Raw genomic sequence first — 22701 nt, 5'->3', positions numbered from 1 at the left:
CTTCCTTGATCGTAGGTCTTGAAGCACGGCCTCGTCCTTGAAGCTCGGCCCCGACCTGCCAGCAAGGACTATCTGACTGATTGCCATCTTCGGTTCGTGTACTACCTCGAATTGAGCGGCATCAGATTGGCGCCGTCTATGGGAACACACAAAAATCCTTTCCCGAAAATCTTTCATTCCTCACCGCGCAATCAAGTAAGTGATTAAGATGCCTAAAAACCACTCCGAATGATCAATTGGCCATTCCCCATCTCGGGAAAACTGACACCGTGACTCCCCGCACCAAGAAGTCTTGCAACCTTTGACCCTAGTAGATCTAGCGCAATTTTGAGCCATGCAAGAAAAATGTTGATAAGATCTTTGAATTTATGTAGACACTGGGGTCTACTGCGCCACCTAACTGGCCTGTCCCCCCTCACGCCTTGACGCGCACAAAGGGTGATCCTCAGACTGAGGACCCAAAGCGCGCTGGTCAGATGTAAGGGGAGAGCGTTCTAAGCGTATGAGGCAGGACACAACCTGAAGGTGTGTCGCCACTGCCCGTTCCCGTGGATGGGACTACCATAGCCAGATACACCAATCAGCGCGCATCCCCGCCAAAGAAAGGCTCGGCAAAAGGATGCCGCCCTGCGTAGTCTCTATCGCCGAGTCAAGTTCGATCAAGGATCACTCCACACGACCCAAGAGGGAGGCCATACACACTATAGTCCCAAACAACAGAGATATTTAAATTAAAGAGCTTCGGCAATGTTTGGAAGAGTTAGAGTGCACTTCCACCCATAAGAGTGCAATTCCCGCTGTAGACCAACTTGTGCAGGCCACCGCACATATCACCAAGGAGTCACCCTTCATCCAGGACACCGTGGACGAGATACTCCCTGTCGGATGGCAAGCCCCACAATTCGACAAGTACGATGAGAACTCCGACCCTTTCGACCATATCGCGGTGCTCAAAGCACAGATGATGCTACATGGTGCATCGGAGGGACTAATGTGCAAAGCCCTTGTAACCATGCTACAGGGCTCATCCTTGGCATGGTGCTCCTCCCTGCTGCCGAGGTCTATAGCATCATGGGCCCAACTGGAGACCCAGTTCCTAGCACAGTACATAGTTAGTCTGAAGCATTAGAAAACTTTGGCCAGCCTTATGCAAATTTGATAGAGGAAGACAGGGTCCCTTAGAGATTACCTGGCGAGGTTCAACAAAGAAGCACTCCAAGTTAGGGACTTAAATCAATCAGTTGCGGTGACGGCCATACAACACGGACTCCACCCTCAGACGCTGGCCGCACTAATGGGCCACGTGCAGAAGTATATCAATGCTGAAAAGGCCTAGGCGCAGCTCAGAGACGAAGATAAGAAGCCTGACAAAAAAATGAGAGAGATCGACAAGCGGAAGTCCAAGAGGTTGGACAAAGACTACAAGAGACAAGATCGCCAGACCGACTATAGACCTTGCACCCCTCTGCCAACCTATCAGAATTTTACGCCACTTAATATTCCGCGATTTGAAATTCTTATGCAAATCCGTCACTGCAACTACGTCTGGTGGCCCAAGAAGATGAAGACGCAAAATAACAAGAGGAACAAAGACAAATATTGCGAGTTTCGCAAGGACCACAACCACGATAAAGAGAATTGTTTCGACCTGCATAACCATATCGAAGATCTGATTAGGTGCGGTTATCTCAGCGGCTTCATAGACAGAAAGGAAAAGTCAGCCCAAGAGGAACGAAGAGCGGATAAAGCTCGGCAACCCCTGCCCCGAGGCCCCCCAGCCGGCGTCATCCACGTGATATCGGGAGGAACCACTGTCGGAGGGGAAAGCAACTCGGGATGGAAAAGATATGCTTGACTATGCGAGATCGATGACCGAGGTCATAGAAGGAGGCACGACACATCTATCACCTTCACTGACGACGACCTCTGAGGGGTCCAGACACCGTGCAACGACGCCTTGCTCATCACAGCCAAAGTGGAAAACCTTGAGCTACAGCGAATCCTATTCAACACAAGGAGTTCTGCCGACGTATTGTTTGAAGATGCTTTTGAAAAGCTCGGCATTGACAGAGAACGACTTACACTAGTTAGCACTCCCTTGATGGGATTTTCGGGGGAGTCCCTCTAACCCAGTGGGAGAATAACTCTTCCCCTCTTGATCGGAGATGGAGATGTGACTGCGACGACCATGGTAGACTTCATTGTTGTGCGTTGCCCCTTATCTTACAACGTGATCCTCGGTAGGCCGACCCTCAACGCCCTGTAGGCCATAGTCTCTACGTACCACCTCGCCATGAAATTTCCAACCAAGTTTGGCATAGGGGTGGCATGTAGAGACCAAAAAATAGTGCAACATTACTATAAATTATCACACATTAGCTGAACGTTGACCCCCGTTATCGACATGTGAAGCCAAAGAAGAGAAACTTTGCCATAGAGTGGTGACAAGTAATCACTGATGAAGTATAGAAGTTGCTCGATGCCGGCTTCATTAGGGAGTCAAATACCCCGATTGTCTGGCCAACGTAGTGATGGTGAAGAAGGCCAACGAAAAGTGGAGAATATGCATTAACTTCACCAACCTGAATAAGGCCTATCCCAAAGAGAGATTTCCCCTGCCAAGGATTGACTAGCTCATCGACGCAACAGCAGGACATGAGCTCCTAAGCTTCATGGATGCCTTCTCAAGCTACAACCAGATCCGGATGGACCTAGACGACCAGGAGCGAACAACCTTTATCACTGACAACGGACTGTACTGCTACAAGGTAATGCCCTTTGGCCTCAAAAGCACTGGCGCCACCTATCAATGGCTAGTGAATGAGGTATTCAAAGAACACCTCGGTATGAACATGGAGGCATATATCGACGACATGCTCGTGAAAAGCAAAAAGGCTGAACATCACCTGGTCGATCTCCATGAAGTCTTTGATACACTTAGAAAGTGTAAGATGAGGTTAAACCCAACCAAGTGTGCCCTCGGGGTTGTCTCTGACAAGTTTCTAGGGTTTATGGTAACACTGAGAGGAATCAAAGCAAATCCGGAGAAGATAAAAGCCATCCTCAACATGCCATCCCCTGAACCTACAAAGAAGTGCAATGGCTCACCGAGAGAATAACCGCCTTTGGCAAGTTTATGTCCAAGTCTGTGGATCGGTGCCTCCCCTTTTTCAAAGCCCTCAAATGGCCAATGGACTTCCACTTGACAGAAAAGTGTGAGCAGTTTTTACAAGAATTGAAGCAGTACTTGAGCTCGCCGCCCCTCTTGACTAAGTCAAGCCCAGGGGATGAGCTATTGCTTTACCTTTTGGCCGGGGATGAGGTCGTCAGCTCAGTTTTGGTTAAAGAAGAGGATTACGTACAGAGGCTGATCTACTATACTAGCAAGGTCCTCAGTAGTGCAGAGACCCGGTACTCCAATCTCAAAAAGTTGGCTCTGGCCCTCGTCATCACAGCCAAAAAACATAGACCCTACTTCTAGGCCCACATCTTTCGAGGACTCACCAGCCAACCTCTTAAGCAGGTGTTATAAAGACCAGAAGTGTTGGGCCACATAGTCAAGTGAAGTGTGGAGCTGAGTGAATTCAACATTGAGTACACGCCCCGACGGCGATCAAAGCATAGGCCTTGGTAGATTTCATCGCAGAATGTACATTTACCATTGAGGAACTGGCCCCATTGCCCCCAATATGGACCCTTCATGTAGATGGCTCATCAAACTAGCAGGACAGTGGCGCCGACCTTATCCTCCTTGGCCCGGATGACATAGTATTGGAACATGCCCTCAGGTTTGAGTTCAAAGCATCCAACAATGAGGCCAAATATGAGGCCCTGATTGCTGGGCTCCGCCTTGCATTGGTCCTTGGGGCACGACGAATTGAGGCCTTTAGTAACTCTCAGCTCATGGTCAAACAAATCCACGACCAGTTTGAGACTCAGAATCCCTCTATGGCGAGCTACCTACAAAAGGTGCAGGAGCTCATTCAGTAGCTCAAGCATTTCGACATCTAGCAAATCCTTCGAGTCGAGAACGCCTGAGCCAATGCCCTTTCAAAGCTCGTAAGTTCACAGTAGACCGACCTTGACTCAACTGTCTGGTTAGACACACTGGCCCAGCCGAGCATCGCACCATCATCCATCCTCATCTTTCCAATGCAACATGGCTCCTCTTGGATGGACCTCATAATCGAGTATATTCGACAGGGCACTTCCCCAGAGGATCGGGTAGAAGCGAAAAGACTCCAACACAGAGCAGCGAGGTACTGCCTGATGCAGGGTCAACTCTACCGTCGTTCCTACACGCTTCCATACTTGAAGTGCCTCCCCCAACTGAAGATGACTACGTCTTTAGGGAGATACATGAGGGCACTTGCGGAGATCACCCCGGTGCGTGCACACTAGCCCATAAGGCGCTCTGACAGGGGTATTTCTGGCCGACGATGAAGCAGGACGCCGCCCAGTTAGTGCAGAAGTGTGATAGTTGCCAACGTCACTCTAATCTCCATGGCCAGCCTGTGGCCCCTTTGAAGCCGATCGCTAGCCCATGGCCGTTTGCCTAGTGGGGAATGGATATCCTCAGCCCCTTCCCCACCGTGATTGCGCAGAAGTTCCTTTTCGTAGTAGTGGACTATGTCACGAAGTGGGTAGAAGCCGAAGCTCTGGCACGCATCACAGCCCACAATGCCCAAAACTTCCTTTGGTAGGGCATTGTCTACCGCTTCAGTATCCCGTGCGTGCTCATCACAGACAATGGAAAACAATTCATCGACAAGAAGTTCAAGGCCCTCTATGCCGACCTAAGGATCGATCATCGGACTACCGCCTTACACCGGTCTCAGAGCAACGGGCAGACCGAGGTAACCAAACACATCCTGCTAAACGACCTGAAAACATGCCTAGATCAGGCCAAGGGAAGGTGGGTTAAGGAGCTGAAGCTCTGGCACGCATCACCGCCCATAATGCCTGAAACTTCCTTTGGTAGGGCATTGTCTACCGCTTCGGTATCCCGTGCATGCTCATCACAGACAATGGAACACAGTTCACCGACAAGAAGTTCAAGGCCCTCTATGCCGACCTAAGGATCGATCATCAGACTACCACCTTACACTGACCTCAGAGCAATGAGCAGACCGAGGTAACCAAACACATCCTGCTAAACGGCCTGAAAATACGCCTAGATTAGGCCAAGGGAAGGTGGGTTGAGGAGCTGTCGAGCATTCTCTAGTCCTATAGGACGACCTTGCAAATTGCCACTGGAGCGACCCCTTTCAATCTGACCTATGAGGTCGAAGCCATAATCCCCATGGAAATAGGTTCCCCAACCCCTTGGATTGAGCTCTTTGATGAGGGGCAGAATGACGAAGATCTATGCGTGGAGTTGGACCTAGTAGAAGAAGCTTGGAACCGAGCACACGTGAATATGGTTGCACAACAGTAGAAGATGGCACAACATTTCGATTCTAAGGTAAGAAGATGCGAATTCAAGACAGGCGACTTCGTTCTGTGTAGAGTCATAGTCCCTACACTAGGAGAAGGAAAGCTTGCACCAAACTGGGAAGGGCCGTACAAGGTCACCGAAGTCCTCAGACCGAGTACTTATAGACTTGAAGACCTTGAAGGCTGACCAATACCGAGGAGTTGGAACTTGGGAAACCTCAAGATGTACTACCAATAGACCTACAAGCAATAAAAGTCTCCTTTTAAGCTACTTCTTCAACCCAGAGGCATGCCCACGCCTACTGCACACACTACACACGCACATGCTAAGATGCACTGCCAACTGAGCTAACTCCACAGATCCCCAAACGGCTGAGCCCATAATGCCCAACTCGGTAGTGCATTGCCAACGAAGCTACCTGACTCAGCTGCCAACGGTTGAGCCTAAGCGTGGAGGAAGAACACCCCCGCCCGCCAAGGCCTGAGGGCAGTCAAGGAACTTTGCACAATCGCTAGCCTAACGGCTGAGCTAGCTAGGAAACGGGTAGCCCTAGAAGGCCTCCAAAGGCACTCGAGACCAGAAACTGAGCACCCCATGGCTGAGAATGCAGGAACCAAAAGATCTCAGACAGCAACACCTCGATCAGCACAGAACTAGGGACACTGAGGCATATTCTAGCCGGCTACATCTCGGCCAACTATACCTCAGTCGACTATACCTCGGCTGACAAACTAAAATCACGAAGTACAAAGAGGCCGCCCAAGGCTCAATCGACCCCAACCCATGCAATATCACGACCGGCCATACTTTGACCAATAGAATCGCACAAGATAGAAGCATAGCCTAGCCTGGCACACACAACAACTCGGCCAGATAGGCTTCGGTTGGAAAAAGAGGCACAAGTGTAGCAACACATGATCAGATAAAGAAACATTAACATTCAACTAAACTGTTCATTACATCGTTTAAGGCTCGTCATACCGAGCCCAAAAAAAACATTGAAAATAATAAACATAGAAGGCAACCGATCAATCCTCGGCGACAGAATCAACAACATAGGCAACGGCTTCAACCTCATCTTCAGCTCCCTCGGTAGACCCTTGCGGAGAATTTGGATCAAAGGCATCTCAGCCTTGTGACTCAAAGGCCAACTCCGGCGGCGAAGGATCCTTCATCGGAAAAGATTGAACCAAGCCGCGAAGGAAACCTCGGCGTACTCGTCCATATGCAGCTGCATCTCCTCTGATACCTTGTACTCATTGACGGCTTCCTCAACGGCCTCCTGCCTCAACTTGTCTCGCTCAGCCTTAAGCTCGGCACTCTCTCGCTTTAGCTCCCGAGCAAGACTAGCCTGCTCGGCCAACTGCACCTTTAGCTCAGCCACCTCCCTCTCCAGTGCGGTCGACCGCTTCCCAGCGACCTGAAGTTCAGCCAATTGGGTTTTCTACCGCATGTACTCAAAGTGTTCCCGCTTGTACGGTGATCGAAGATCTCGAAGACGACCAACCAGCATGATTTCTGCGTAAGAATTCTGTAGACAAACATGATAAGTATACCAAAAAGGAGAGCAAAACACAAAGAATAAGAAGAGGATTTACCCGGGTAGCGGACCGCATCAACGCACACTCCAAGGCTCCGCTACCGACCTTGACCAATTCCCGAGATATTGACATTGTCATGATTCCCCATAGTAACTGCTCGAGAACCCCAGGCGTCTCCAAATTATCATCCACGTGAACTAAACACCTCGACACGTGCAGACCCAAGTTGCTACTTCCCTTAATTACCGATGCACCTATGGGATGACGGACCCCTTCAAGGTCAACTAAAACAAAGTCGTCTTCCTCGACCTCCTACTGTCGGACTCTTTTTCACCAACGAGTCACCTTGTCCTCAGATCATGGTCGCTCTTTTACATCGGTATGAGCCTCCGGTTGCACACCGGCTCATTCCTGCCTTTGTTAGAGTGCCTTCATCCGGTGAACAATCTCTTCCTCGCTAGCCATACTCACACCTGCAACATAGGATACCCAAGGTAAGTACAAAGCAAGCAAGGTAAATTTAACTCGACAAACAAAAAGTAAAGGAAACAGACCGGCCACCATTTCCATCAGCACGACAAGCATTAGCATCTCCGAGCATGTGTACGTGATAACATCGATTTTGTGGATCATGCTCAGGGCCGACCTCTCCTCCCAAGTAAGCACCAACCATTGGGGCTGCGACAGAGTCGTCCCCGGCCCCTGTAGCTCGGTAGGAAAAGGGAGACTCCCGGGGATGCACACAAAGAAGAACAACTCCTTCCAGTACTTCACAGAAGAAGGGGCCCCGACCAAAGACCGAATATTCTGCTGGGTGGAGAAGTAATAGTACCCCTGCTGGTGGTGTTTCAGTTGGAGCATAAAGCTCACCATCCCTAGGGTTAGTTCGGTATTGCAGACGACACAGTAGGACATAAGGTCGAGTAAAAACCTAAATGAGTTCGGCATCAACTGCATCGACAACACCCTGTACCAGTTTAGCACCTCAGTGAACCCCTCGCTCAACAGGAACTCAGCCCAGCTTCCAAGTTGTGCTCATAAACACATAGCTCATCGAGCTGAGCATCAGTGGCCATCTCCTTGGGCCGCGAACACTTCATTTGGTATTCCGCAGGAATGATGTATGTAGCATAGATCCGAGCCATATCCTCATGCACCAAGATGCCAGACGTGGTACCGAATCAGCGACTTGCCTGAAGAGGAAGCTCCACCTCCATCCCAGAGGGACCAACCTTGGCTTCCTCAACTTCAGCAGCCACGAAATCTCTCAGCTCAGGCTCGTAGGTTGAGCCGCAAGAAGATCTGGAACTAGAACTACTGGAGGACCTGGATGAGGAAGAGAACCGACGAGATGAAGAGGACATATCGAACAATTTACGGAGCTAAAGATCGAAAGCTATCGAGCTATCCACCGAGCTGTCTACCGAGTTATCTGTCAAACTGTATGACCGACGAATATGTCGAACAGTGAATAATGGGTTGTAAATTGCAATCTAACTACAATTCTATGAATTTTTATTGAATAATATTAAAAGGTCATAATATTTAATATATATAATAAAATATTTATGTGAAGCATGCCTTAAATTTTTTGGGTTCACTAAGTCATTCCATGCAAATTGCAACATAGTAACTAATAGGTTCCGATTTCAAAATTTGGGAACAAAAAGTGAAAAGGAGAGGATGATAAGAAGTAGAAGAATTACCACCTTTTCAATTGGAAGACCCCAAAAGATATAACACTGGGCACTGGGCAAAGGACTCCCTGTCAGTTCATGATAGACTGATACTCTAATAGTGTTGAAGCCTTATAATAAGATGGATAGGGTGAAGAAAAACTCCATTGCTCTAATAGTGTTGAAGCCTTATAATAAGATGGATAGGGTGAAGAAAAACTCCATTGATTGCCTTGAGAAACAAAATCCACAAGAATATAATACTTATATGGTTATCTTTTTGGATGAATATGCATTGCCCTCTGCTTATTTATTCATTTTTGGAGGGAAAAGGGATGTTAATTCATCTCTGAATGTGATGCAACGAAAACGTTTTCCTTTCAAAATCAAGTTTAATCAGTTGCAAGTTTATAAATGTCTGTGTGTGGGTATTTTTGTTTTGACATGTTGTCAATACCTGATTTTTGCTTAGTCTGCCGCGTGAACCCCTAATTCATCCAAAATTCCTAATCAGACCCTTTTGGTCATTCTCAAACACCTAAAACCCAAAAATCCCAATTTTTAGCCCCAAAGCCCCTAAATCCACAGTTAAGCTCATTCGATACCAATCGGATGGCCCCAATCAACCCCCATCTACACTTTTACCCTCATATCAGACACCATCATTAAACTCAAGACCTTTCAAAATACCCACCCATAAAATTTCAGCTCAAGATTCCTTCCTTTACCACTTCATTAAACAAAGATTCCATTATGATGCTTCTCGTTAGCCTAAACACTTGGAACCCAAATTCTCTTGATCTTAACACATTCAAACTGATCAAACCACATCATTAGACTTCGGATACATCAAAACACTTGAACATAAAGTGTTCCTGCCAAATTTCAACCCCAAATACCCCTGTTTGGCCATTCATCCAAAATGATTCTATTTCGAGAAAAATCATTCCTAATTGAGAAAAATCCACTAGTTCTCTCTCTCTCTTGAAATCATTCGCTAATTGAGAAAAATCCACTGAAATACACTGTGATTGTCTCTTCCAACCGGAAAACAGAGGCGTCAGCAACCCTCCTCCGTGTTCCTCTCTCTCTCTCTCTCTCCTCTATTATTAAATTCCCTTTCTCTTGGTAACGTTCTCACCCCTGATTCGGTCTCTCCCGCCGCTACAACAAATTGCAGCAGCAGCCACCGCTTAAATCTGTACTTTTCTCAATCTCCGGTGAAACCTACACCCGGAGGATTGTGACTTATCTCCCAGATCTCGGTTGCAATAGCTAGACACCATTGTCGATCAAGGAAGTTATTTTCTGAACACAAACTATCGAAGCAGATCGAGCTCTTCCCTGCAGCAACAAATGAATGAATCCAGGTCTAAATCTCTTCAGAACGATCGGAACCCAAGGGAGACGGAGAGCCGACGGAGCATCAACCAGCTTCTATGAATTCCCACATCAATCCAGGTCTGTAAACATTTCTTTGTTGGTTATTTAGAAATTGAATAGGTCTTTCCTGGTTTTAACGGTTGTGGTCTTTTCTGATTTTACTGTTCATTTTGTTATTTCTTTTTATTGAAGTTTAAAATTATTTGAATAGAAAGGTTAGAAAGTTTTGAATTCTCTGCACATCGTTGGATTGAAAATTTATATGCTATATTAGCCATAGCTACGACTGCGACTGGTACTAGCATCTGACTTACTCTAATGTTAATCTAAATTAGTCTGATATTTTAGTATCGAGTTAGCTTTAGTTTTGTGATTTGAGTCAAGTAGCTATTGGGTTTGGCTTACTGATATGAGATTATTGGCTGTTTGATGACAATGAATTACGATTTCAGAGAGCCTCCCGTCCACTGTGAATGAGCTGACTACCGATACGAGAGTTCGCCCCCGGAGCTTATTTAGCTCCTTTCCCGTCTTCTCGAAACAAACCCCCTGACCAAAATTAATAACTTTTATAGAATCAGCGATGTTAGGAGAAGAAACAGTAAAATATATAAATATGGTCTGGTGGGTTTGTTTTCATTCTTTTTGAATTTCACTTCACATACCATGATTATGACCTTGATGTTGTCTCTCGTTTACTCTTCTAATTCATCATTTTTCCCATCTTCATAATAAAAGGGGTCCCTTTTATACCATCAATGCTCTTTATTGAATGTTTGAAAACCGTTGTTTTTATGCCATTTCCTGTAACTTCAATGGAGAAGACAATGAACAGTATAAAAGATGTAGTTTGGACATTTAAAAAACTTTAAACAGTCGGATGAAAATTTTTAAGAAGTTAACCCATAGAAATAAAAACAAAAAATAAAAATAATTAACAAATAAAAGGATTTAAAAAGAAAATGATAATAATTAACAAAACAAAATAAAAATAAAAAAATGTAAAGATAACAATAAAAAAAATAATTCCATCAAACAAATAAAATAAAATATGGGTCTCATAAGAAAATATCAAAAAATAAATAAAATGTAAAAATATACAAATACATCAATATAAAAACATAATTAGGGTAGAATCCCTTGTGTCATTTTGTTCTTTACTTGTTTTGCTTTATTATGTTCTTAGTTAAATGAATAATCATGTATTTGTGATCATGCTTATTTGGGATTCCATGTGGGCTCCACCTATTGGACCTAGGAGAGGAGTGCCTAATCGCTTCTCTCTCCCATCCGAGTCTTACCTAGACTAGTTTAATTGGTGCCTCGGGCTATTGACATCACTATTAAAATAAAACAATTTTGAAATCATTCTCAGAGGTCCCATCACCTTCATTTTCGTAACTGATGGGTGGTGACTCCGTTTTCAACCCAAGTTAGCCATTTCTCGATGCTCACAAATTGGTGAATCCACTAGGGAGTTCTCGGACCATAGGTGGGCCCACATGGGCCCATTTGTGCTTCATTGCTATTTTTGTATATGTGCATGTTTATTTGTTATTTCCTTTTGTTTTAGTAATAACTGTTCATTTTCTAATAATTAGATAGTTATTTACTGCTTTATTGCTATTGTTCTATATTTGCTTATGCAAACTGTGCACATCATCCTACATTAGATCTAGAATCCTATCGTCCTATAGGAGAGGGTTAGAAGCCTAAGCGACAGGATCTAAATATCCATTAGCTAAGTTGATGGTTCTCAACCAGCCACTAACTAGAGAAGCTCATTTGTCTTATGGGTGGAGGTTTAAAGGCTGGCAACCTTGTTGGAGCCACTTGAGTCTAGGTGTCAACCCTCCCCTCATGCACCACACTTCACATGTCAGCCTAGTCATTTAGGATGTCAGCCACCCACCCAACTTACTTTGCTTGAATACTCCATGTGGGACCAACGTCAAAATAATAACATAAAATCAAAAAATAAAATATAAAATATAAAAACAAAACAAAAAATAGATAAAATGTCAAGAGTCAAATAAAACAAAAATGGAAATGGAACAATAGGATATATATATATATATATATATATATATATATATATATATATATATATATATATATATATATATATATAACAACTAAAAACATAATAAAATCAAAAGAAAGAAAAAAAATAAAAAAAGGGTAGGAAGGTTAGGCACAAGTACACATACAAGAAAAATAAGAAAAATTAAAAATCCAAAAAATTGAAACAGAGGAAAGAGAAAAATAGAAAAAAAAAGAAAGAAAAAAATAAAATATAAAATAATAAAAATTCCCCAAAAAATTTAAATCAAATAAAACGTCAAAAAATATAAAAAAATAAATCCAAAAAATCAAAAGAGAGAAAAAAATCAAAGATGAAGCTTTTATAAAAAATAAAAAATAATAAATTATAAAATATAAAAATGTAAAGAAAAAGGGTAAAAAGTAGAAATAATAATAAGATAACGAATTTCTAAAATAAAACAAAAATAAAATATATTGTTAAAAAAGTTGACAAAACAAAATAAAAAGAAAAAAAGTTATAATATAACAATTGAAAATAAAATTACAAACATATGAAAAATCAAAACAAACAAAAATAATAAAATAACAAATTAAAATATCAACAAAAATAAAAAGAAAAAGGAATAGAAATAGAAAGGTGAAAAAGTAAAAGGGATAATGCTAGAAAAATAAAAAAGAAAAATCTAAAAAGTCCCAAAATAAAGTGTCAAGAAATAATAAACCAACTTCTTTGAATTACTGCTTCAAGTCATTCAATTCTCTCTTATTAAATCCAACATTTAAGGTATTAACTTGCATTCACCTTCATTTAATCATATATTTAAGGTATTTTTATTTATTGTCATCATTAAATTCTATTAATTAAATTCATTAACAACAAACTAATAATTTCAATAACCTAAAAACTTGTACTTTTACAATCTACCTGAAAAAATAGTATTTTAATCTATGTGGTAAGAAATTAAACCATTTGGGTCAAATGGGCCAATCCATGCTGTCACAATTAAATAATAAAATTCAATAATAGATAAAATGTAAAAAATATTGAAATTAAAAAATTGGAAACATTTTTAGCATCATGTATTCAACATATTAAACAATAATAAGTATGAAAATGGAATGTAAAATTTAAAACCAATTGGAAATAAAACTATTTTCCCGTTCTCTCTCATTAAATGTCATATCTAAGGTATATTTAAAATATATTTAAATATTTTCATATATTTAAGATATATTTTTCTTACCATTAAATTCTACTATATTAATTTTAATAGTATAAAAATAAATATTTTGAAAAGTAATTTGAAAAAAAAAATCATTTTCTTCCCTCCCTATGGTGGGTAAGCAATTCAAGTATTCCACCATTTGGGGCTAAATAGGTTAATAAACAATGCCATAATTAAATAATAAATAAATAAAAATATATAATACAAAAGAAAGAATTGGGCATATCTCTAATATTGTACATTCATTATACTAAACAAAAAATAAGTATGAAATGTAAGAAGCATTTTTATTAATGATGAAAATGGAATGTCAAATTTAAAATCAATTGGAAATAAAACTATTTTCCCATTCTCTCTCATTAAATGTCATATATATTTAGGATATATTTAAATATTTTCCTATATTTAAGATATATTTTTCTTACCATTAAAGTCTACTAATTAAATCTATTATATTAATTTTAATAGTATAATAATAAATATTTTGAAAAGTAATTTGAAAAAAAAAATCATTTTCTTCCCTCCCAGTGGTGGGTAAGAAATTCAAATAAAATTTTATTAATGATGAAAATGGAATGTCAAATTTTTATTTCCAATTGGCTTTAAATTTTACATCATTTTCTTCATACTTATTATTGTTTAATATGTTGAATATATGATGCTAAAAATGTTTCCAATTTTTTAATTTCGATATTTTTTACATTTTATCTATTATTGAATTTTATTATTTAATTGTGATGACATGGATTGACCCATTTGACCCCAAATGGTTTAATTTCTTAACACCTAAACTAAAATACTATTTTTTCCAGGTAGATTGTAAAAATACAAGTTTTTATGTTATTGAAATTATTGCTTTATTGTGTATGAATTTAATTAATAGAATTTAATGATGACAATAAAAGAGAATACCTTAAATATATGATTAAATGAAGGTGAATGTAAGTTAATACCTTAAATGTTGGATTTAATAAGATGGAATTGAATGACTTGAATATCTTAAAATCACCTCTTTTCAACTCATTTAATATCAATAACACATTACCTTATTTGCACTAGGGGTGTCCATGGTTCGGTTAACAGAACCATGGCCCTATTTTGTAAACCGAACTAGTACCACTGGTTAACCGGTCCTCTAGTTTCAGTTTTTGACTAGTTAGGTTCTTCGACTTTTCGGTTTTTTATATTTATAAATAGATCATTATAAATATAATATAAGTATATATTTATATGTATAATGAATATTATTTATATATAATACACAGAAAATATGTGACATATATTACAAATATATATAAAATATACATATAAATATATATACCAGTCGGTTCGATTAACTGTTTTTTGTAGGTTAACCAAAAACTGAACTGGTCCTTCGATTTTTCAAAAATTCTGAACCGAAACTGAACTGATCGATTCAGTTAACCGCATTTTGTGGTTCGATTTGGTTTTTCAGTTTTTCATGAACACCCCTAATTTGCACTCATGTTTTATCAATAAATTTAAATATGGAGGAATAAATTTTATCCAAAAAATTACAGAAATATTCGTGAACCTATTCATGCTTTTAAAGTAATATAAATTTTATTTTATTATTTTTTTAATTGGATCACTTTGCCCCCTCGTCCAAACTCGGTAGTTGGATCATTCATAGTGGGCGAACTCCCGCAAACGGGAGGCTCTCTGAAATCGCAATTCATTGCCATCAAACAGCCAATAATCTCAGTAAGCCAAACCCAGTAGCTACGACTCAAATCGCAAAATTAAAGCTAACCTGATACTAAAATATCAGACTAATTTAGATTAACGTTAGAGTCACTCAGATGCTAGTACCAGCCGCAGTCGTAGCCATGGCTAATATAGCATATAAAATTTCAATCCAACAGCTGACAAAAGGAGAACAATATGTAGAGAATTCGAAACTTTTAACCTTTCTATTCAACTAATTTTAAACTTCAATAAAAAAAGAATAAACAAAATGAACAGTAAAACCAAGAAAACCATTATAAATGACAATCGTTAAAACCAGGAAAGGCCTATTCAATTTCTAAATAACCAACAAAGAAATGTTCACAAACATGAATTGACGGTGGGAATTCATAGAAGCTGGTTGATGCTCTGTCGGCTTTCCGTCACCCTCATAGAAGCGGTAATTCATAGAAGTTGGTTTATTATTTCTTGACACTTTATTTTGGGATTTTTTAGATTTTTTTTAAATTTTTCTAGCATTATCCCTTTTACTTTTACACCTTTCTATTTCTATTCCTTTTTCTTCTTATTTTTGTTGATATTTTAATTTAATATTTTAATATTTTATTTTTATTATTTTTGTTTGTTGTGGTTTTTCATATGTTTGTAATTTTATTTTCAATTGTTATGCTATAACTTTTTTTTTGCTTTTTATTTTCTTTTGTCAACTTTTTTTTACACTTTATTTTATTTTAGAAATTCGTTATCTTATTATTATTTCTACTTTTTACCCTTTTTCTTTACATTTTTATATTTTATAGTTTATTATTTTTTCTTTTTTATAAAAACTTCACCTTTGATTTTTTCTCTCTTTTGATTTTTTTGGATTTATTTTTTATATTTTTTTGACTTTTTATTTGATTTAATTTTTTGGGAACTTTTATTATTCTATATTTTATTTTTTCTTTCTTTTTTTCTATTTTTCTATTTCCTCTTTTTTTCTTTATTTTATATTATCTTATTGTTCCATTTCTATTTTTGTTTTATTGGACTCTTGACATTTTATTTCTATTTAATTTCTATTTTCTTTATTTTATATTATCTTACTTTGGTATTCAACCAAAGTAAGTTGGGTGGGTGGTTGACATCTTAAATGACTAGGCTGACACGTAAAGTGTGGTGCATGAAGGGAGGGTTGATACCTAGACTCAAATGGCTCCAACAAGGTTACCAGCCTTTAAACCTCCACCCATCGGACAAATGGGCTTCTCTAGTTAGTGGCTGGTTGACAACTATTAGCTTAGCCAATAGATACTTAGATCCTGTCGCTTAGGCTTCTGACCCTCTCCTATAGGACGATAGGATCCTAGATCTAATGTAGGATGATGTGCAAAGTTTGCATAAGCAAATATAGAACAATAACAATAAAGCAGTAAATAACTATCTAATTATTAGAAAATGAGCAGTTATTACTAAAACAAAAGGAAATAACAAATAAACATGCATATATACAAAAAATAGCAATCAAGCACAAATAGGCCCATGTGGGCCCCACCTATGGTCCGAGAACTCCCTAGTGGATTCACCAATCTGTGAGCATCGGGAAATGGCTAACTTGGGCTGGAAATGGAGTCACCACCCATCAGTTACGAAAATGAAGTTGATGAGACCTCTGAGAATGATTTTGAAACTATTTTATTTTAATAGTGACGCCAATAGCCTGAGGCACCAATTATTTTTATTTTTTGTTTTTATTTCTATCAGTTAAATTCGAAAAAATTTTCATCCAACTGTTTAATTTTTTTAAATGTCCAAACTACCCTTTTTATATTATTCATTGTCTTCTCCATTGAAGTTACGTGAAATGGCATAAAAACAACGGTTTTGAAACATTCAATGAAGAGCATTAATGGAATAAAGGGGACCCCTTTTATGATGAAGATCTGAAAAAGGATGAATTAGTAGAGTAAACCAGAGACAACATCAATGCCATAATCATGGTATGTGAAGTGAAAGTCAAAAAGAAGGAAAACAATTACTGACCCGCCAGACCAGATTTATATATTTTACCGTTTCTTCTCCTAACATCGCTGGTTCTACAAAAGTTATTAATTTTGGTCAGGGGGTTTGTGTCGAGAAGATGAGAAAAGAGCTAAATAAGCTCCGGGGTGAATTAGCAAGGGCACTGGAATCTTCTTGTACATGGCCGTGATGTTTTGATCATGGAAGGGAAGATAACCAACAATCAAAAGAAACAAAATCACCCAGATATCCATTTCCTAGGTTAAATAGGTTTTAAGAGAAAAAGGGCAAGAAAAAAGAAAATAGAAAAATTTTAGTGGGGTATTTTGATAATTTTACGCTTTCTATCATCTGACTTAACAGCCAAGGGGTCTTTGTCTAATGGCTAAAGTTCAAGGGGTTTTTGTAAAAAAAAAGTATAGGGTGGACTTTGTCACTTACCCCATAGTATAAGGGGGTATTTGTAATTTACCCTTATTTTATCTATTCTTCTTTTTTATTATTATTTTATTTTAGGGTAAATTTCTTAGGTTAAATACGTTTTAAGAGAAAAAGGGCAAGAAAAAAGAAAATAGAAAAATTTTAGTGGGGTATTTTGATAATTTTACGCTTTCTATCATCTGACTTAACGGCCAAGGGGTCTTTGTCTAATGGCTAAAGTTCAAGGGGTTTTTGTAAAAAAAAAGTATAGGGTGGACTTTGTCACTTACCCCATAGTACAAGGGGGTATTTGTAATTTACCCTTATTTTATCTATTCTTCTTTTTTATTATTATTTTATTTTAGGGTAAATTTCTTAAACTATCCTTATGGTTTACTAATTGACCAACTCTACCCTCATTGTTTGAAAATTGACTAAGTCTACCCTTATTGTTTTTAACAATTGACTAAGTGTACCCTTAACTGTTAAATATGGACGAAAAAGGTAAAATGCTCGTTATACCCCTATGCAAAATTACATTTTTATCCCTATTTTAACTTAACTCAACCCCTCTCAAATAGTCACCCCATCTGTCGAAAGAGAAGAGAGGAGCGCCGGCTCGACGCTGCCATCGCCATCGTCACCGACGACGATCGCTACAAATACCGAATAGCAGAGGTCTGGCAGAAGTCCGATGGAGGTCGGTGAGTTTTTTTCTCCTCTATTCTTTGTTCAAAGCTGTTTGTTCCTCTGTATCTAATCTCTCTCTTGTTCTCTAAAACTTCCTTCTAAGACTTCGTTCAAATTTCGTTGTGGGAGAGATCAAGGATTCTGAGCTTAAAGTCCTAAACCAATCTGATGTAAAATTTAATAAATATTTTTATTAATGATGGAAATGGAATGTAAAATTTAAAACCAATTGGAAAGAAAACTATTTTCCCATTCTCTCTCATTAAATGTCATATCAAAGGTATATTTAAGATATATTTAAATATTTTCCTATATTTAAGATATAATTTTCTTACCAGTAATTCTACTAATTAAATCTACTATATTAATTTTAATAGTATAAAAATAAATATTTTGAAAAAAAATCATTTTCTTCCCTCCCAGTGGTGGGTAAGCAATTCAATTATTCAACCATTTGAGGTTAAATAGGTTAATAAACAATGCCATAATTAAATAATAAATAAATAAATATATATATATATAATACAAAAAAAAAAGAATTGGGCATATCTCTAATATTGTACATTCATTATACTAAACAAAAAATAAGTATGAAATGTAAGAAGCCTTTTTATTAATGATGAAAATGGAATGTCAAATTTAAAATCAACCTAGACATAGATTGATGTCATAGTCAAATAATAAAATTTTTAAAGAATCACTAAAATAAAAAAATAGAGAAAATTTTGGACACATATCTAATGTTATATATTTATAAAGATAAAATATTGGGTACATATATAATATTATCAATGATGGAGATGTAAGAAATAATTTTATCAATGATCGAGATGTAATTCAAAATTTAATGTTAACTTAAAAATGAAACTATTTTTCTTTTTGGGTGGTGAGTTAGTACATTGGGTCAAATAGATTAATCAATGATATGATCGTTAAATAATAAATCTTTACAAAATAAAAAAGTACAAATAATCAAAAGAATATATAAAAATTAAGTATTGATTATGTTAAACAAAAAAATCAAGTGTGATAAGTAATTATTCATATAATATAGATGAAATATATAATTTAAAACTGATCAGAAAGCAAAACTATTTTATTATCTAGATGGTGGGTCAATGATCCAACTTTTTAAAGAAACTCATGATGTCATAGTTGAATAATAAATATTTAAAAAAAAAAACAGATTGAACACAAAAAATGAAAAAGAACAAAATTTTGTCAAAAATCTTTAGGAACATGTCTAATGTTTTATATTCATCATATTAAATAAAAATAATTGTTAAAATAAAAATTATATTTATTTATGCTAGAAATGGAATACAAAATTTAATAATAATAATAATAATAATAATAATAATAATAATAATAATGGTTTTTTACAAAAAAATAATAAAGTTGGTTGAATCGACAAAATCAGATATGTTTACAAACAAATTACAAAAACAAGGAGCGGGAAAATAGTTAACTTTTATGGACCTAATTACCTTCCCCAATTATTATTTTTCACTCTTCCTTTCTCTCATTCTATTTCTTCTTCTTCTTCCTCACCGGCACCATCAAGCATGGTGACCATTGAATCAGTCTAGTGGTTACGCCTTCTTCTTCTTCTTCTTCTTCTTCTTTTTCTTCTTCTCATCCTCCACTATAGCAAACCCGCCATTAGAATCTTTGAACTAGCATCTTGACTCCACCAAATTCCTGAATCTCGTGTCCCTCCTCTAAACGATACCAACAGTGATAGAAGCACATTAGAATCAATTCTTGATGGTAAATGATTGAGTTACTAGGGAGAGAAAAAAATTCTATGTTGTTGCTAATATGGGTAGTAGAAGAAAGCAAAAATGTGGAAGTTGGAGAATAGAGAGGTGTTGATAATGAATGGGCAACTGTGCTATTACAGGATAGAGGAAAAGGTGGGAAAAAAAATCACAGGGGACCAGTGGAAAATGAGTCTGAGAGGAGAACTAATGGGGGTCAGCTTCTAGTTTCGTTATTGATTCAAAATGCAGCGACGATGAGAGATAGAGTAGGGCAATAAGGGGGACCGAGGGGAGCCATGGCCCCCCCTATGGTTCAAATACTCCTCACTGAAAAACAGATTTCCATGTAAATTTTCTCCTCTACCCACTCTCCATCTCAATGGTTGGCCCCCCTATGGGCCCATCCATACTTCATTTATGTTTTGGCCCCTCTTATAACAATTTCCTGGCTCGCCCTATATATATATACAAAGAGGGAGAGAGAGAGAGAGAGTAGGAGATGGGATGAGAAGAAGACTTACCTTGCCAAGTTCTGTGTTTGAGTGTCGGGAGGAGGAAGACAATGAATGGTAACTTCTGCCCTCCCTTCTCAATTTAATTTGCAGATTCATAAAAGGAGCAATTTGGTCCAAGAAAATGATTTTCTTGTCCCACTCATTATTTTCATAATATATTCATAATAATGGCAAGTTCTATGTCTGGGTGCTGGGAGGAGGAAGACGATGAACGGTAACTTCTGCCCTCCCTTCTCAATTTAATTTGCAGATTCATAAAAGGGGCAATTTGGTCCAAGAAAATGATTTTCTTGTCCCACTCATTATTTTCGTAATATATACACACACAGAAAGAGAGAGAGAGAGAGAGAGAGAGAGAGTAGGAGATGAGATGAGAAGAAGACTTACCTTGCCAAGTTCTGTGTCCGAGTGTTGGGAGGAGGAAGACGATGAACAGTAACTTCTACCCTCCCTTCTCAATTTAATTTTTAGATTCATAAAGGGGTAATTTGGTCCAAGAAAATTGAGGGAATTAGCCCTATAGGCTCAAACTTGTTTAGGTGAGAAGCAGAAAGAATAAGCTCTAAATGGGATGCAACAATAATAAAAAAATGAAAAAGACAAAAACATATAAATAAAAATATAAAAAGTATAAAATAATAAAAAACAATTAAAAATATATAAAAGATGTAATAATTAATAAAATAAAAATAAAAGGTTTTCAATAAAACAAATGATAATAATTAACAAAAAGTAAAAAAAAACATAAAAATTGTAAAAGAAAAAAAATGAAAAGATAATAATAAAAAAATAATAATTCCATCATGCAAATAAAATCAAAATTGGGATTCATAAGAAAATATCAAAAAATAAATAAAATATAAAAATACATGAATATAAAATAATAATAATAATAATAATAATAATATAATTAGGGTAGAATCTCTTGTGTCATTTTGTTCTTTACTTGAATAATCATGTACTTGTGATCATGCTTATTTGAGATGCCATGTGGGCCCACATATTAGAGCTGGGAGAGGGGTGCCTAATGCCTTCTCTCTCTCATCCGAGTCTTACCCAGACTAGTTTAGCCGGTGCCTCGAACTATTGGAGTCACTATTAAAATAAAAACAGTTTTGAAACCATCCTTAAAAGTCTCATCACCTCTATTTCCATAACTGATAGGTGACAACTCCATTTCCAATCCAATTGAACCATTTTCGGACACTCACACTGAGGAAAATGTCAGATCTCAATCGAAATGTTCAAAAGTATGATCTGCAACATGAGCTCATGAAGGTTGTTCTAGTTTGATTTAATTGTCGTAGTATATTACATGCGTTTGGCTATTTTTTTTATGCAGCAAAAGATTGCCGTCGAAGTGCATGATCTGCAATAAAAATGCCGATCCAAGGCTATGAGTATCGATCTTCACGGTGGCAGTGGTGATTGTACCATTTTTTTTTTTTTTTGAGAGATTGCTGCTACATGGGCGAGAGGCATTTCCTCTGATGTGAGGGGATCGAACGAAGAGGAGGCGAGAGAGAAGAGAAAGAAAGAAAGAGAGAGAGAGGAATGAAAGGGGGAGGGATGGGTTGTGGGGAAAAACTTTGGCTGTTATGGGGCAACAGCCTATGCTGTTGAGAATATTTTTGGGAATGCCACGTTAGGGCTGTTTATAAGAAGGCCCAACCCAAATAAACCGACCAATTCGGACCGACCTATTCTGAGTCGGCTGGGTTTTCATCAGTACGGGTCAGTTTCAGGTTGTGCAAATTCCTAAATTGATGATTTGGGTCGGTTTCGATTTTTACATAAGAAAACCAAAACCAAACCGACTTAGTTCAAACATGAAGTTCCAAAGCCCATTAGGCCACCTAGTTTTTGAATGTTTGCAAGAAACTTTGGATTAGTGAATAGTGATTAATGAACAACTTTTGTGAATAACTTTTCATTTAAATTTTATCATAGGAGATGGTTGAAATGATGTTCAATTTATGACTGTTTTTAAAATTAGCAAGATTTTATCACAGGGATGAACTTGGAACCGAAACTGACCCAACCCGATTCAAATCGACCAGATCGGTTTTGCTTAACACTGGATCAATTTCAGTTTCTATGTCAGGTAACCCGACTAGGTTGGATCGGTTGGAAAAACCACAATAAACCGACCCAACCAGACTTGTGAACAGCCCTATGCCATGTTACTGTGGGGTAAAATAGTAATTGCCTCCTAATTATTTTTAACCATAAATATCGGCATGGGCGTGAATTAGTGGGGAGCGGAATAGCTGGAGACAAAAACATATACACC

General features: G+C 38.0%; 1 long non-coding RNA gene across 1 annotated transcript; it reads left to right on the top strand.

Annotated features, from left to right (window-relative positions):
* The first annotated feature begins 9536 nt into the window (after positions 1–9536).
* Positions 9537–22381, top strand: LOC148852573 (uncharacterized). The gene is made up of 4 exons (XR_016098799.1): positions 9537–10115; positions 18022–18144; positions 21573–21658; positions 21751–22381. It is a non-coding gene; the product is annotated as an uncharacterized LOC148852573 (long non-coding RNA).
* The last annotated feature ends 320 nt before the right edge of the window (positions 22382–22701 follow it).

This window comes from Nelumbo lutea, chromosome 5 (genome assembly GCF_056320005.1).
Source record: "Nelumbo lutea isolate HS-2025 chromosome 5, American lotus-T2T, whole genome shotgun sequence".
Lineage (NCBI taxonomy): Eukaryota > Viridiplantae > Streptophyta > Magnoliopsida > Proteales > Nelumbonaceae > Nelumbo > Nelumbo lutea.
This window is presented reverse-complemented; position numbering and strand designations above follow the sequence as displayed.